Source organism: Saccostrea echinata, unplaced genomic scaffold, assembly GCF_033153115.1.
Source record: "Saccostrea echinata isolate AGI-Se365-2 ecotype Australia unplaced genomic scaffold, CSIRO_AGI_Sech_v1 ptg000076l, whole genome shotgun sequence".
In the NCBI taxonomy this organism is placed as follows: Eukaryota; Metazoa; Mollusca; class Bivalvia; order Ostreida; family Ostreidae; genus Saccostrea; species Saccostrea echinata.
In genome coordinates this window covers 1,160,630-1,175,793 of record NW_026889825.1, presented here as the reverse complement: position 1 = coordinate 1,175,793, position 15,164 = coordinate 1,160,630, and the positions used below count along the sequence as shown (strand labels likewise).

The 15,164-nt window shown below is 31.0% G+C and overlaps 1 protein-coding gene across 1 annotated transcript in view; it reads left to right on the top strand.

The window, feature by feature from the left end:
• Positions 1-15,164, top strand: part of LOC133176522 (transmembrane protein 256 homolog) — a 97,443-nt gene that overhangs the window by 37,653 nt on the left and 44,626 nt on the right. The gene's annotated exons all lie outside the window — the stretch shown is intronic.

The following is a 15,164-nucleotide window of genomic DNA, read 5'->3' as shown; positions in this document are numbered from 1 at the left end:
CAAGAAGATATGAAAAACTGTTTTCTGAGAGATTGTGGGCAATCTGGATACATTTCCTCTCTCTGAGATGGAAAAAAACCTCTCATATTTATATCTGATTTTCTTCATTTTTCCTTGAAAATGACAGTTTAAAAAATGTTTTTTGCCTAAAATTATGTCCCGATACACCTAATTTTACAAAGCTATATTTATAAAGCATCATTAAAGGAATCCATTTCTTAAATTTGAGAAATTTGTAGGCACCTTTCATTTGCTAGATCTTGATCTTAAAACGCTACTCCTCCTACAGTTTTGGTCTGATTTCAATTTGATTTGGCATACATGTAGACTACATTAAGATACATAATTTAGTGCATCGGTTTTTGATTTCGATGAATGGTGTTGCCATGGTTACTAAAAATAGAAATTTCTGTGAAATTACTTTAAAACGTTACTCCTCCTACAGTTATGGTCAGATTTCAATATGATTTGGCACACAAGAAGAGTACACTAAGATACATAATTCAATGCATTGGTTTTGATTTCGATGAACGGCGTTCCCATGGTTACTAAAAATAGAAATTTCTGTGAAATTCCTTTAAAACTCTACTCCTCCTACAGTTTTTGTTTGATTTCAATATAACTTGGCACACAAGTAGACTGCATTAAGATACATAAATAAATGCTCTTTATTGCTGCATGTTGCAAAGTTTCAAATCCAAGTGCTACTTTTTCTTTGTTATATGTACAGACCAGTAGAGCTACAGTCTCATCAGAGACTTCTGGTTTTTATATGACCTAACAAATGCCAATTGTGACGTCATGAACTTTTGCATTTTCCTGTATTTTCTTACGAGTTGTAGATGGCATCAGTTTTCAGTGGAATTTTCTTTCAGGCAATATATACATTGTACCATATGCATCGCCCATTAAAATTTTAAGAGCTGTGATTTCTCAAAGAGTTTTACACAACATATCCAAAAATTTAAGTGGGCGAGGCCTTGGACACTATTTTCCTCAGGAAAATAACCCCTTAAATGAGTCATTCTGAGGCCTTTTTGGGTTTAAAACTTAGAACTTAGAAATGTAACAAATTAATGATGTCATATTTCCAGAACGGTTCCTCTTATGTACCAAATTATTTCATGATTTATCACTTTCATATATTTTACCTATACTTAAGAAAATTTCAGAGCTTTTTGAAAACATCCATTTTTAGGGCATAATAAAGCCAAAACGGTACTTTCTTCTTTGATATTTAACTTTCTGCGAAAGCTAGCATATTACTATAACATAATTTTTAGCGACTATTTTTTAAATTTCTAGCGATGGTCTCCGCGACGCTATTTTAAAATGAGCGTCGCTAATCAGTCAGTCATAAATATAAATATATTCTGAGAAATAGAAATATCTCTGAAATCAACAGCAATAAGTTATGCTGAAAATATTTTTTTAAAATTTGTCACTTTTAGGTGACTGTTGTTATTCCAGAGATTATCCGAGTGTGCCGTATATAAATGAACTCCGCACGTGTACTACACTATTTAGCCTGGTTCCCTGACTCATCCATGCCAAGACAGGAGAACCGGATGGAGTTCACTCCAATGATTTCGTTTATCCTGCAACCACCTGACCGAATAAAGGTAAATAATATAGGAAGCTATATTCGGTCAATTCTGAAATAAAGCATTGCGCCTTCCGAAGTCTTTAACCTCATATATCTTTTACACCTTGGTGTCAACATTTCAACTGCAGATATGTACCTTTTGCTGAAAATAGCTCGTTTTGGAGATCAAATGTTAGTCTATGCTGCAGGGTAAACTAAAACATGATAACTGTCTTAATAATATAAGCAATATTTGGGCTTGGGTCGAAAATGCAAGGAGGGCTCACTAAGCTTCGACCTCTATTACATTTTCTTACCTTTGCCCAAATATCGCTTATATTTCTAGACAGTAACCATGTAATTTATATATCATTGGTCAGGATTATTCGCACAGAATCGTTATTTTTTTTTGTGCCATTGTCCTTAACGAGGTTCGCTCCTGAGCTTTTGAGCAGATTCTTATCTTAACCTATATTTCAAAAATTCTGCATAATGTTTTAATTCTTACAATAAATTTGGATTCTACAATGCCAATTTAACTATATTCAGTTAAAACTCCATGATTAAATTCCATACCAAAAGCATTAAGTGAGGAACTATATTTTGTGGCGGAAGGTTTTTTAGAGGAAAATGATCATTTTTTCTCTTTCGAAGAATTAAAAGTATGTTAAGTTTGGATTCCTATTTTTACATGTAGTCTGCACACATAGTTCTTTTGTGCAGTGGACTGTTTTAAACTGGTCCGAAATTATCGATTAAAAAAACTGCCATGAATTCTATCATCATATTTGATAAATATAGCAAATATATTGTGGAAATGAAGAAAAAAAATAGCCCTAATTTAAGCTTAAAATTAGCACTATTTTAGTAATATCTAAAAATTAACATCACAGACCCCCACTTTTGATTTTCTTTTCTGAATATATACGATACTTTTAATCATTCTTCTTAAATTCAGTAAAATGTCATTACTTTCAAATGATTTTTTTTGCTTCTTAAATTTTAATACCAGAAAAATGAAATTGTTTGAGTGCAGAAAGGTCAAATAATTGAACATGCGGAGTAATTCAAAAATTTCTTCGTTGTTACAAATTTTAATGTGTCTATTTAAGATGAAATAAGACTGTGTTTGTTCACCATAATTTATTTGAACAAAAAATATTGAAAGAAAAACTTTAAAAATTGAGTTATGTGTAAGACGTATTTACAGTGCAAAAAGGTCAAACTAAATGCTCTGTAGCGCCAAAAGAAGCGCATTGACCCCCATTTTTTGTTTTGATTTTTAATACAGCTATGTGTATAAATTCTAAAAATATACTTGATAAAAAATTCTCATTACTTTTGATGGCAGGATCCAACCTCCTTAAGCATGGAAATAAAAGTTGGCTAAATATTATAGCATGTCATACGTTGCAATATTTGATCTCTTCCATTTCTATTGAATAATTTTTCATTTGTATTTTATAGTTCCCAATTTGTATAATTTTCATTTTTATTCTAAAATTTCCTATTAATTTTGTATTTTATAATTTTTCATTGGAATTGTATGTTTTTCATTTGTATTGTTATTTTTTTCATTTGTATTGTACATTTTTTTTAATTTGAATTCTATGTATTTTTTTTAAGAATATTATAGAATATTCATATTATTCGCACAGTTTATCAGGTGGACGTGTTTTGAATCAATGCAGTTAAAATCAACATTTTAAAGATTATCATGCATTATAGATGCACCTTGAAAATCTTACAATAGAATCTGCAATCCATCACATTTTGAAATTTATATCTCAAAACGATATACACTGCATCTTGTTAAAATCTTGAATTCATTTTGCCACTCTTTGTTTTTTATTTTAGCTCTACTAGTCAGAGACCAGAATCTGATTTTAGTATAATTTGGCACACAACTAGACTACACTAAGATACGTAATTTTGTTTATCGGTTTCTGATTTCGATAAATGGTGTTGCCATGATTACTAAAAATAGAAATTTTCTTGATATACTTTCAAAACGCTACTCCTCTTACACTTTTTCATTCTGATTTCAGTATAACTTGGCATACAAGTAGCCTACACTGAGATACATAGTTGTCGTTATTGTTTTTTGATTTTGTTGAATGATGTCGCCATAGTTACTTGAATAAAAATTTCTGTAAAATTGTTTTAAAAGCTTCTCCTCCTACAGTTTTAATCTGATTGCAATAAATCTTGGCACAAAAAGAGACTAAACCAAGGATCATTATTCTATTTATTGCTCTTGCAAAGTTTCAAGTCCAAGTGCTACTTTTATCTTTCTTTATAAGTACAAGCAGTAGAGCTACAGCCTCGTCAGAAACTTCTGATTTATATGTTGATTTCCGAGAAAGGATACAAAATGCAGTTAGTGTAGCAGACCATTTTTGGTAAACACATATGGGTTTCCTACCAGTATTTTATCTAGAATTTTAACTACTAGTTTTGCCGTCTTCCAACCTTCCAGATTCGCAGTAGGTTAAGCATAGAATATTAATTACCTTTTTTAATCCACACAGACAGTTCTCAAAAACACCATCAAATAGTCAATATTTTCTAAAAGACCTTTGACACAGTTGGTAAAAAACAAATCGCATTATAGGGGCCTGGTGTTCTTGCTTGTAAAGAGGTATAAACTGAGCATTTTTGTAATGAACTGAATAAAACCTTGCATGTTGTACTTTCCGTGTTTTTTGCAAATAAAAAAAATCAATGCATTTGATTAGCATAAGGATAATATTCTGTAAAACTTCGTGCTTCATTCACAGAAGTGACACTCGATTAAAAGAAGTGGGGCTTTGCAATGATATGAATTATTTTACAACAATGAACGTTTTTGTTACTTACATGACGTTAGAATTGCCATGCTTTAAGCATGCATTTTGATCTAATAATTCGTATTGTGGTATGATTTTAGAAATGCAAATCAAGTTCCTCCTCCAAATAAAGAATTAAAAAAAAGCCCACTTACTTACTTTAGTTAACAATTTTTTGTAATGTTGAATATCAGTTCAACTCCCATGCATGACTGATTTCTTTTCACCATTTGTCAATTGTGATGATTTTAAAAGGTATTATTTGATTACATTTTTTTTGCACTTGAACACAGTTGTGTTGCTTGATGACATATTAATGTCGCATTGTTAACATAATTCCTCGCAAGTCGACAAAAATATATCTTGCATAAATGGAGTAGAAATATGGCACCGACTGATCACGTGTGATCACATTTTTCTTTCATACCAGAAAAGATATGTTGCTTGTTGACAAATTAATATTGCACTTGATATAATTATGTTGCATGTCCACTTGATCTATAGAAAAAAAATCTCCCATATAGGGTACAGGTTTTTTGATTTTTTACTCTCAAATTGAAACTAACATGCATATTTCCTGTTTCAAACGCTGTTCCATTGCAACAAAATTGAAAATATCATAATAATTGACTATAAATTAATGTTGTAAATATTGTTAATCAACCCTTGCCAATATAAATATCATCCTACTATATTGCAAGTTGCTTTATATTCTTTATTTCAGGATTTTTAAAATTAAAAATGTCAATAATTTAATAGTGAATAATGAAATTACTAAGCAAAACTATTGCAAGTTAGAAAATTTTTTTTTCTGTGGTATGGGTTCTTCAGTGTTTTGTTAGTGTATATTTCTTGAGCTGTAAACGTTATATAAAGATTTATATAAAAGAAAGAAGAGATATATAAAGAATAGACTGAATAAAATATCTTGCAATTCATTACTTCTTATCTTTTCACAACTAAAAAAATATTCCTTTTAGTCTCGCAAAAAATGACTTTCCATATGCAGTTTTAAAGCTTATACCATTTAATATTCTAGTAAACTTATTTCAGAGGCATCGAAATCGTGAATTGCTTTGAAAACAAGCATTCTGAGAGTATTCATTAGCAAGTGTAATCTGGTTCCCGTTAAAAATTGAAAATGCCATAATTCTTATGTATCTGTCCTCTTATATAAACTAGGAAATACAAATGTATATTATTTTTCTCTTATCATTCCATGCTCTCTGACTGGTTCAAACTTGATCACATGATCAAGTATATAAAACAGCATATATACGTGTTTTATGTGTTACTTTTTAAAGATTCTGAAAAGCAGACTTGATTTTCCTAAAAATGAAAATAAATCTTCTATAAAACAGCAATAGTGCTGACTGCACAAGAGCTAATATGACTTAATATTTCTGAAAAAAAAAATCAACTCCTGTTTATAACTGTGATGTTCTGTAATAATTGGTAAGATGTAACATTAATGCCTTGAATAAAGAGCTACTTTATATCAAAACATATTAGATATGTTTTTCATAAATCGATACACAATACGATAAAACAAATTATTAAAAATGTACCTTTTAACCCCTTCTTTACCGCATCGGTCAATATGACCGATAGCGCGTTAAAACAAGACTTCGCGAAAACAGGATCTCCGTATCTTTTTTATGATAGTATTAAGGTATATAATCTATATATCATCTTTTAGGAAATTCTCTCTACTTTTAAACCCTGTAAAAATTTTATAGATTATACGTCGGTAATGAATAGATTTTAATTTTTGAAGACATTCATGACTTTTTGAAAATGGCGCCAATTTCCAAAGCAAGGACGATTTTCCCGACGATTGGCATATTTTTTCCTGATCAATTGCATAAAGAAAGTTTGATATATTTAAAAAGCATATTTTCTCTGCTTTTAAAATATGTAAAAATTGTTGTTTTTACTTTAAAATATTTTGTAAAAACAAGCATTTTCTTCCACGTTTGTGTTTTTTCTCGTTTTTATTCATAATTTTTAAACAAAGCTCATTTTTACTTGTATTTCTGTATTGAAATAGGGAAAACAAAATACAGCTGGTAAAAGTGAAGAAAATTTCCATTCCAACAAGCCTGTACTGGTCTTCTAACTCTCAGTATTTTCTGAATTACGATAGTTTGAATTTTGGACCTCCGCCTAATTTTTTGTTGAAAAATCGGGGCTGATCAATATTTAACGTCAAGGTCGATTTCGTTATGCCCCAGTCGGAACAACATATTGTTTAGTACTATTTTAATATATATTTTTATTGAAAAAATGCTTTTTACAAAATAATTGGTTAAAAAACGAATAATATCTTTAAACCTTTAGTGAAGTGTGGTATTTTTTTTTTCATATAATGAATTTATTTATCTATTTTTATAAATACAATAATGTTGAGTAAAAAAAATGTACATGTATATTCCCTAAGGGTCTTTACGTCGAAAAAGTCAGAATTTATATTGCTGTATGTGTCATATATTCTTTATATATTTATATATTTATAATTAGACCTATACTGACATGAAATTTAGATTTAAACCATTTTGAAACAAGCACAAAATTTTGCATAAATTTTACACGACTCATCACTTAAGAGTTGATACGAATCGAGATTACCACGTGTTTCCGCTGTAGCAATAAACAACAACATGATGATGTGAACATCAATTTTCATGATTATTTTATGATGGAGAACATCACATCAATTTATCAGATAAGACGGTCATTCCATTGGTATTAGAGATGAGTAAGTATTGGTTGAAGAGTTTAAAACTGTTTTGAAAGTGCATTTATTCACGTTCAAATGAAAACAAGTGGTACACTATGCACACTGATACTGATGTATACATGTACATGCATAGGCGTTAGCCTGTATGAACTCGCATTATTAGATTGATACTTGTTCAGCTAATTTTGTGTTGTTTTTGAAGTGTATAAATTTTGATGACAACCCCAAGTACCATTCAAAGTAAAATCAGTTTGGCATATGCCATAATTCTTGAGAGTTGTCGTCTAACACAAACACATCGTATTTTTTAGCATGTTTAGGGTGCTGGTTTCGGAACGTTCAGCTGTGAAGATACACTTGCTAACCCTACCATGCACTGGAAAGACCATGATGTGGAGAACACAGGTGCTTATTATAACCAATGAACAGGTAAATCATTTTTTCTTTCTTTTTTAGTGAAAATTCCCGTATCTCTAAACATTAATTCTAAATAAAGTGAACTTTTAATTGTATATACTTGATATAGCATTCACACATTGACTAATATTTTGAAAAAAATATGTGATACACATGATATTTATAATGCATGATTATGCATGTAAACTCGCCATTTTACCACCCATTATGCTCAAATATGGAACCAGCTTTCTTTTATAGACTACTGTGGTATTTTCAATCTGCATGATGTATGTGGTTAGAATTTCTGTTTCTCAATTTTCAGTTTCTTTTGAATTATCACATATACATGGGTGATCAAACTTCATTCAATGGATGACTATTCGTCAACACTCCCATGTACACAAACAACCTTGTCCCAAGAATTTTGCCCTGGAGAAACAGTTTTCAGTCCATTGTGTCCTTTCTCTTAAAAAGCCTGACAGCCGAAACTGCAAAAGGTATTTGTTTTTTTAATTTTGATAGAATTAATGGGTATCTTTTAGCTCAATAATTGACTGAAATGATGGTTTACTACTAGGCTGGTAATTTTTTAGTCATAATACATTGACGTCCGCATACCATATACATATAACTACATGAATCACATAATAAATAAACTTTATAAATAAATACTTTTAATTTGAAAAGGAAAGTTATTTCAACATAATCAGTGTGTTAATTCTAGCTTTCTTACTTTTATATATGTAAATTTACATAAATTTTATAATACCTTTTTAATTATAAAAACTTAATCTTTTATATAGGATAGAAGCTTATTGCAGGAATACAACCAGAACTGATTATGTCTTTGGCAAGTCAAAGGAGTTCCTCCAGTCTTTCAGAGAGATGGCAATTGATGAAAGAATGGTGGCCACAAAACAAAAGTGCTCTGGTATTCAGCATTTTGTGATTGATGTCTGAATTGGAATTCAGTTAGCAATATTTCTGGTTTTGTATATTTGGGTAAAAAAAAAAAAACAATCTTAACTGATTGGAAACGTTTTGCATTAAATTTTGCGATAAATTAATTTTTTTTTCAAGATGACAGTTCAAATCTTTATTGTACCCCTAAACCACTTGGCAGAGAATTTAAAAATCTTGTGATGAAGTCAGTAAGTTTATTGTCTTGCTGAATTAAACGTTGGGGGAAAATTCATGATAATAAAGATGATTTTTTTATGGTATCAAGAAAATGGATTTATTTTTGTTTAACAGAAAGATTGTATAGTAGTTACTGTTATGTAATTTTTACATCACTGTTCAGCCAGACCTGTTTGTGATTTTTCATTGAAATTCAAAAGTGCTCTGGTATTCAGCATTTTGTGATTGATGTCTGAATTGGAATTCAGTTAGCAATATTTCTGGTTTTGTATATTTGGGTAAAAAAAACAATCTTAACTGATTGGAAACGTTTTGCATTAAATTTTGCGATAAATTAATTTTTTTTTTTCAAGATGACAGTTCAAATCTTTATTGTACCCCTAAACCACTTGGCAGAGAATTTAAAAATCTTGTGATGAAGTCAGTAAGTTTATTGTCTTGCTGAATTAAACGTTGGGGGAAAATTCATGATAATAAAGATGATTTTTTTATGGTATCAAGAAAATGGATTTATTTTTGTTTAACAGAAAGATTGTATAGTAGTTACTGTTATGTAATTTTTACATCACTGTTCAGCCAGACCTGTTTGTGATTTTTCATTGAAATTCAGGTTAAATTGAGTGAGGAAAGAAATTTAAAAACCTTTATTAGCCAATCTTACAGTAAATGTATGGGAGTTGTGGGTTTGTCAGTTCAATTTGCTTGTAAATATCCATCATACATTGGAACATAGTTGCACTGGTGGAAAGTACTGGGGTTTTTTATTGACTTGATATTATGATTGTGAACTCTTTTTTAAAGAAATTGGAACAAAAGAAAATCAATTCGCAAATTGTACTTCAAATTTTAGAGAGCTTGAATTTTTTTGATTTACTTGCATTGTCAATTATTGCATTAAAAGACCAAGTCAAATGTTTCTCATCGAACATGGCTATTGAATATCGCTATTCTTCTCACAAATCCTTAGCCTATCTTGCTATCAATAGTCAGGATTTTTTTTTTCTCGAGTCATGATTAGAGTTTATAGACATCATTTGACCAGACAGCAAGTGCTAAATGACATTATCTTCACTCAGGATATTTCTGGACTCTCGATAATGAAAAACTCATGTAAACAATGATTCATAAGATACTAGAATTCCATTCTTTAAATAGCTATGACATCATCCAATGCAACTTGACGATGATGTGTACATCATGTAATCTGGAATCTATATTGCAGAAATAGACTTGCAAATATACTAACAAACAAACCTATCTGCTTGTTTATTATTCTTCAGATACTTCATTTTTAAAAATGCTCTTTATTTCTATCAATAATGCAAGCTGTGATTCGAGATCATGTGACCTAAACAATCCTGACTTTTGATAGCATATTAGGTCAAGGGTTTGTGAGAAGAGTAGCAGATCAGAAATCCTTGGCTACCAAAGATGAGCAAATGCATGCCACATAAATTAGATGAATGAAAGGACTGTAATGAAAAAGCCACTTATTTGAAAAAGAGATTATAAGTTCCATGCATTGTCAATCTTGTGAGGTTTCTTCATACTTATCAAATGACAAAAATTGTTTTAACAAGTGACACAAGAAAACCATTAAATCTGTTAAAAACTAGACAATGAAAGATAATTCTTGTTAGAAAAGAAAATTGTAGTATTTTCTTATATTCCAATAGACAAAGAAAATTGTGGTAGTTTTTGAAAATGATGAAATAAGTACTTAACAGTATAATTTACGAAAATTTGTTGATAACTGTTTGCATTACTTTTTTACCATATTATTTTAACAGTATGTGTCACTAAGGTTGATATACATGTAATCACATCTTACAAATTTTATGTCAGTTCACTTAAGTTATAGATATATTTTTTGAATGGCAATCAAGATATGCAAAATAAAAAAAAGAACAATTCATTCGTGTAATATCTCTGTGGATTTTGTCGTTCACAATTTTATATGTCAATTATTAGACAATACATGTATGTCCATAATAATTGCAGCATTTCAAAATGGGTATGTTCTTGCAATTTAAGGCAGAATTCTGTATTGATAAGACCTTGACCCCCCTAAGAAAAAAAATGTCATGGTCAATACTTAAGACAATTATCTGATGTACATGTACATGTATGTTCTATATATTATTTTTGCCCCGTATCTTACTTACAACATCATGAAAAGCACAAAAGTAGCTTTCCATGAATGAGCGATAACAAACTTATACAACCGAAAAATTGAAATTTTTGTTGTTGCTTACCAACCAGTTAGAAGTCATTGAACACATATTTGAACATAAGTGGTATATGGATGTTGTAGTTCAGCATGATGCCTTCTAAAGAGTTTATTCTGATCTGTCTATTTCAGCATTCATTGTTGTAAAATTTTAGCAAGAATATTGAAAAATGTTGAAAAAAACTGATAAAATTCTGCACTTATTTGACCTTTGATCTCCTAAAAATAAGCCTACTGAGGTCAAACTTTAAGACAAATATTTACTGTACATCCCTCTTAATATTATGACCCCATATCTGACTTTAAAAGGTAATGGAATACATAAATGTGATTTGGATGAGCAAAAAACAAGAAATACTGCCCGAAAAATACAAAATACCCGTTGCTTAGCAACCTCTTTAAAATCTTTATTTTGCAGAATTGAAAAAAAAAAGTTTATGTGATTAATGTAGTTCAGTATAATGCCCTTTTGTGAGAATATTCTAAATTTCCTATTTCAACATACATCATTGTAAATTTTTAGCTTAAAGATTAAAAAGTGTCCAAAAATTCAATAAAATTCTGCACTTATTTGACCTTTGACCTCTATTTCCAGTAGTAAGGTCAGTTGTTAGGTATCTGAATAGCTATGGAATATCATCTCTGGAAAATTCCCTACAAAATGGTATGCATTATGCCTAGCTTTCCCTTTGGATAAAAAAGTTAAAAATTAACTTATTATGATATGTCAAAAGGTCTCCAAAGTCGCTTAAAATGCACCGGTAGAGAAAGGGTTAAGTTAGTAAATACTCCCAAATTACTCTATTAGTATACAGGAAAGACAATTACAAGAAAATAAATTATCTGAACTTGATTGGTGCTACAATTGATATGAAAAATATCTATTTTTCACCTAAGTGTTGTAAGTGTATTTTTTGCTCGCCGTCTTCAATTCTTCAGTTTTGTAGGCTTGATACACTAGCCTTTTTGGATTAAATATACACTTGTATGAAGACATTTATAAGGAAGTGGTCATCAGGGTCATTCGGTCTGCATTTTTCAAGATCGTTAATGTTTTAATTTATGGGAAGTAATAAATTAATATGTGCATTTTTAAATGCGATTTCATTTAAATGTTAATTTTAAATCTAATATTTACCGTTCATGGTAGCTCAGTCGGTAGAGCGCTCGTTCAGTGATCGGAGGGTCGTGAGTTCGAATCTTGGCCGCGACTGACCTAAGTCGATAAAAAATGAGGAGCAACTATTCCTTCGCCATGCGCTCGGCACTTTGAAGTGAAAGTTGGGGGTCCTTCGGATGAGACCTTAAAAACCGAGGTCCCATGTCACGACAGGCGTTGGCACGATAAAGATCCCTCACTGCTCAATGACCCAGAGTGCCGAATAAAGGTCAAAATTTGAAGCCCTTCACCGGTATATGGTGACGTCTCTATATGAGTGAAAAATTCTCGAATGGGATGTAAAACAACATACAATCAATCAATCAATAAATCTAATATTTAAAAATCCCTAGTAAGCAATGTCACATATCAAGTAAGCAATATCACAAAGAAAGTTGGCAATGTCACGCATCTCATATACATGCATCTAATTAAGTTGACTCCAAGAAAACTTAGCTGAACAGAAAAAAACGTTATTGTCAAACTTCTGTCAATGTTAACTTTATAATTGTCATCAAATTATATATTTTTTAGATTGAATTAATTGATATTTCTAGTGATGTGACAATGCAGCAGGAACTTGTGACAATTATTTATGATACCTCAGTATGTTTCATAGTTTTCCTTTGCTTTCTTGCTTATTGAAAATTCAAAATTATAAATCATACGTAAATTATTTTTTCCGCTAAAACATGTATTTACATTCACAGAAGCTTTCCTTCTTTATTTCTTATGAAAACCACTTCTTTCATAAATCAGTAAACTCCTGTAAACTAGTCAGAACAAGTTTTTCAGGCCACCTGTATAGATTACTTATGCAGTATCAGTATGCTTTTTTATATTCACTCAAAATTCAAGTAAATAAAACATTTTGGTTGTGTTTATTTACAATCTTCTTTTTAAAAACCATGTTCAACAAGTAGATTAGAAAATGAAACTTGTGTAAAAGGTTCATTAAGTGTACTCTTATATTTCTTGGTGTGAGGCCATAATGAATGATCGATGTCGACGGTTTCTATAAGATTAAAACATTTTGATAATCTTGATAATTTTCTCCTCAGGAACCCCCCAGATCGGTCACTATTTGACAAATCAACGTACAGTGTCCTCGCGAGAAGCGAGAAGTCTACAATTACCCTTATCGCAGCAATATTGTGGACGGAAACCCCACCCTCTATATATTCATGAACGACTCTAAACAATAGGTCATTTAAAACAATAACAAAAGGTTAATACCTTGACTTCACTATGAATTAGTGTGTAGAAATTTTAACAATAGGATATTAGTAAGAAAGGAAAATAGCTGACTTTAGCAGATTTCCATACAATAGGATATGTAAACGGGCATTCTCAAAACAAAAGAGAACAAAACAAAGAAATGGATCTTCTTTTTTTAGACAAAATTTGCAATGTAAATATTTTTTGAGGCATTGTTTATTTAGTCCATATCCTTTAATTTCGATGATCTTTTCAACTTTGATGTAAAAATTGCTTATTCTCATATGGGGTTTTAAGGGGAAAAGATTGGTTCTGCAGGAATTGATTTTGTAGTTGGAGAAATACTGAGTTGTCTCGATTTGAAATTCTAGAATATCGTAATAGACATGTATTTGTTCGTGATTCCGTTTTTTACTCCTATATAACAGGGCTGTAGAGTTTGACCAGTATTCGATACTTACGACATTTTGCAGTAAGGGATCTTAAACGAGTCAGTACCCAATGCATCATCGGACCTTGGCGTATACGGACTCATCCGAAGGACTGGCCTCCACATGCCAGCAGTGGTATTTGAACTTTTGACTAAAGGATAAAATCAAACCTCTGTGACTCGATAATGAAACGCTCTTACCACTGTGAAACGTGAGCAACCATTTTCATAGGTATCATTATATCAAGAAAAGATCTAAAATTACCCCCCTCCTCCCAACCACCACCACGAAAATTAGTACTTACAAATAGTATTTGACTGTCTTTTTTCGTACTCCTCTTAAATGCCTTTCAGATACCACGAAAATAACCCTGAACAGTTTTTGTCATTTTGGCTAGTTAAGACTTTTCTTAGATGCTTTATGCGAACGCAATTTCCTATTTAAAAAAATTAGAGAAAAATAAAATTCACAGATGACGATGTTGGCTTGATTATCGAAGGTCTGTTATAGAAATAGTGATACCTAATTGTGAAATCTTAGTTTTAGCAACGAAACGTCATAGGCAATTTTTTTTCTATATTCAGGAATTACTAGTCGTATATAATTACATACTACCACTAGTAAATGAAGTCGATCGACACTTGTTGTTTTGTTTTCTTTAAAGTATAAGATACAATTCTACATGCATTTACATGTATTTAGTTTGAAATTGTGATTTAAAAAAAAAAACACACGAAATTGTTGTTGCTTAAAAATATATACTTAAACTATTTAATAAATTTTCGAAAGTGATTTCATTATGTAAAGAAAAAGAAATGTAAAATATCTTACTACCAAGACCGGTAACTGTATTTCTTACTCTATCATACAAAAGAACAATAACACCGTTTCACCAAGACGCGAAAATTCATTCATCGCCAAAGTCGTATAGCGCCAAAATTTCTGGCGACAGTTTATTGAATGCCATCGTTAAATACTGGTTTTGAAAAACTGTAGAGGGCAACCAGTCTTTTCAAGACAAGGAAGACAATAGAATGATTCTTTTGGAGTTGCTAGACTTCAATGGTAACACCAATCTTCTCGCAGTTTCCTCTGGAGCCACGATGACTCCCAGGAACCATAACTAGCAAATAGTTCTATTTATAAAAACGAGAGTCATGACCCTGCCTGCAATAGTAAACAGTGAAATGTTGTGCTTGTCATATGGTGCTCTGTCGAATTTGTTCTTGTAGAGGTGTATGCTGTTTAAACCCTTGAAGTCTACTTCAGGCACTGAGCATCCTTAACATATTCATTATACAAAATTAACAGGTTTGAGGCAGTATAATTTCTATGCATAACTTTAAGAGCCAGTCCGCAAGAAAACCATGCAAAGCTGTCCAAATCGAAGGTTGTCATATCTTGATGAAATTTGTTGGGTAGTTAGACTTCATA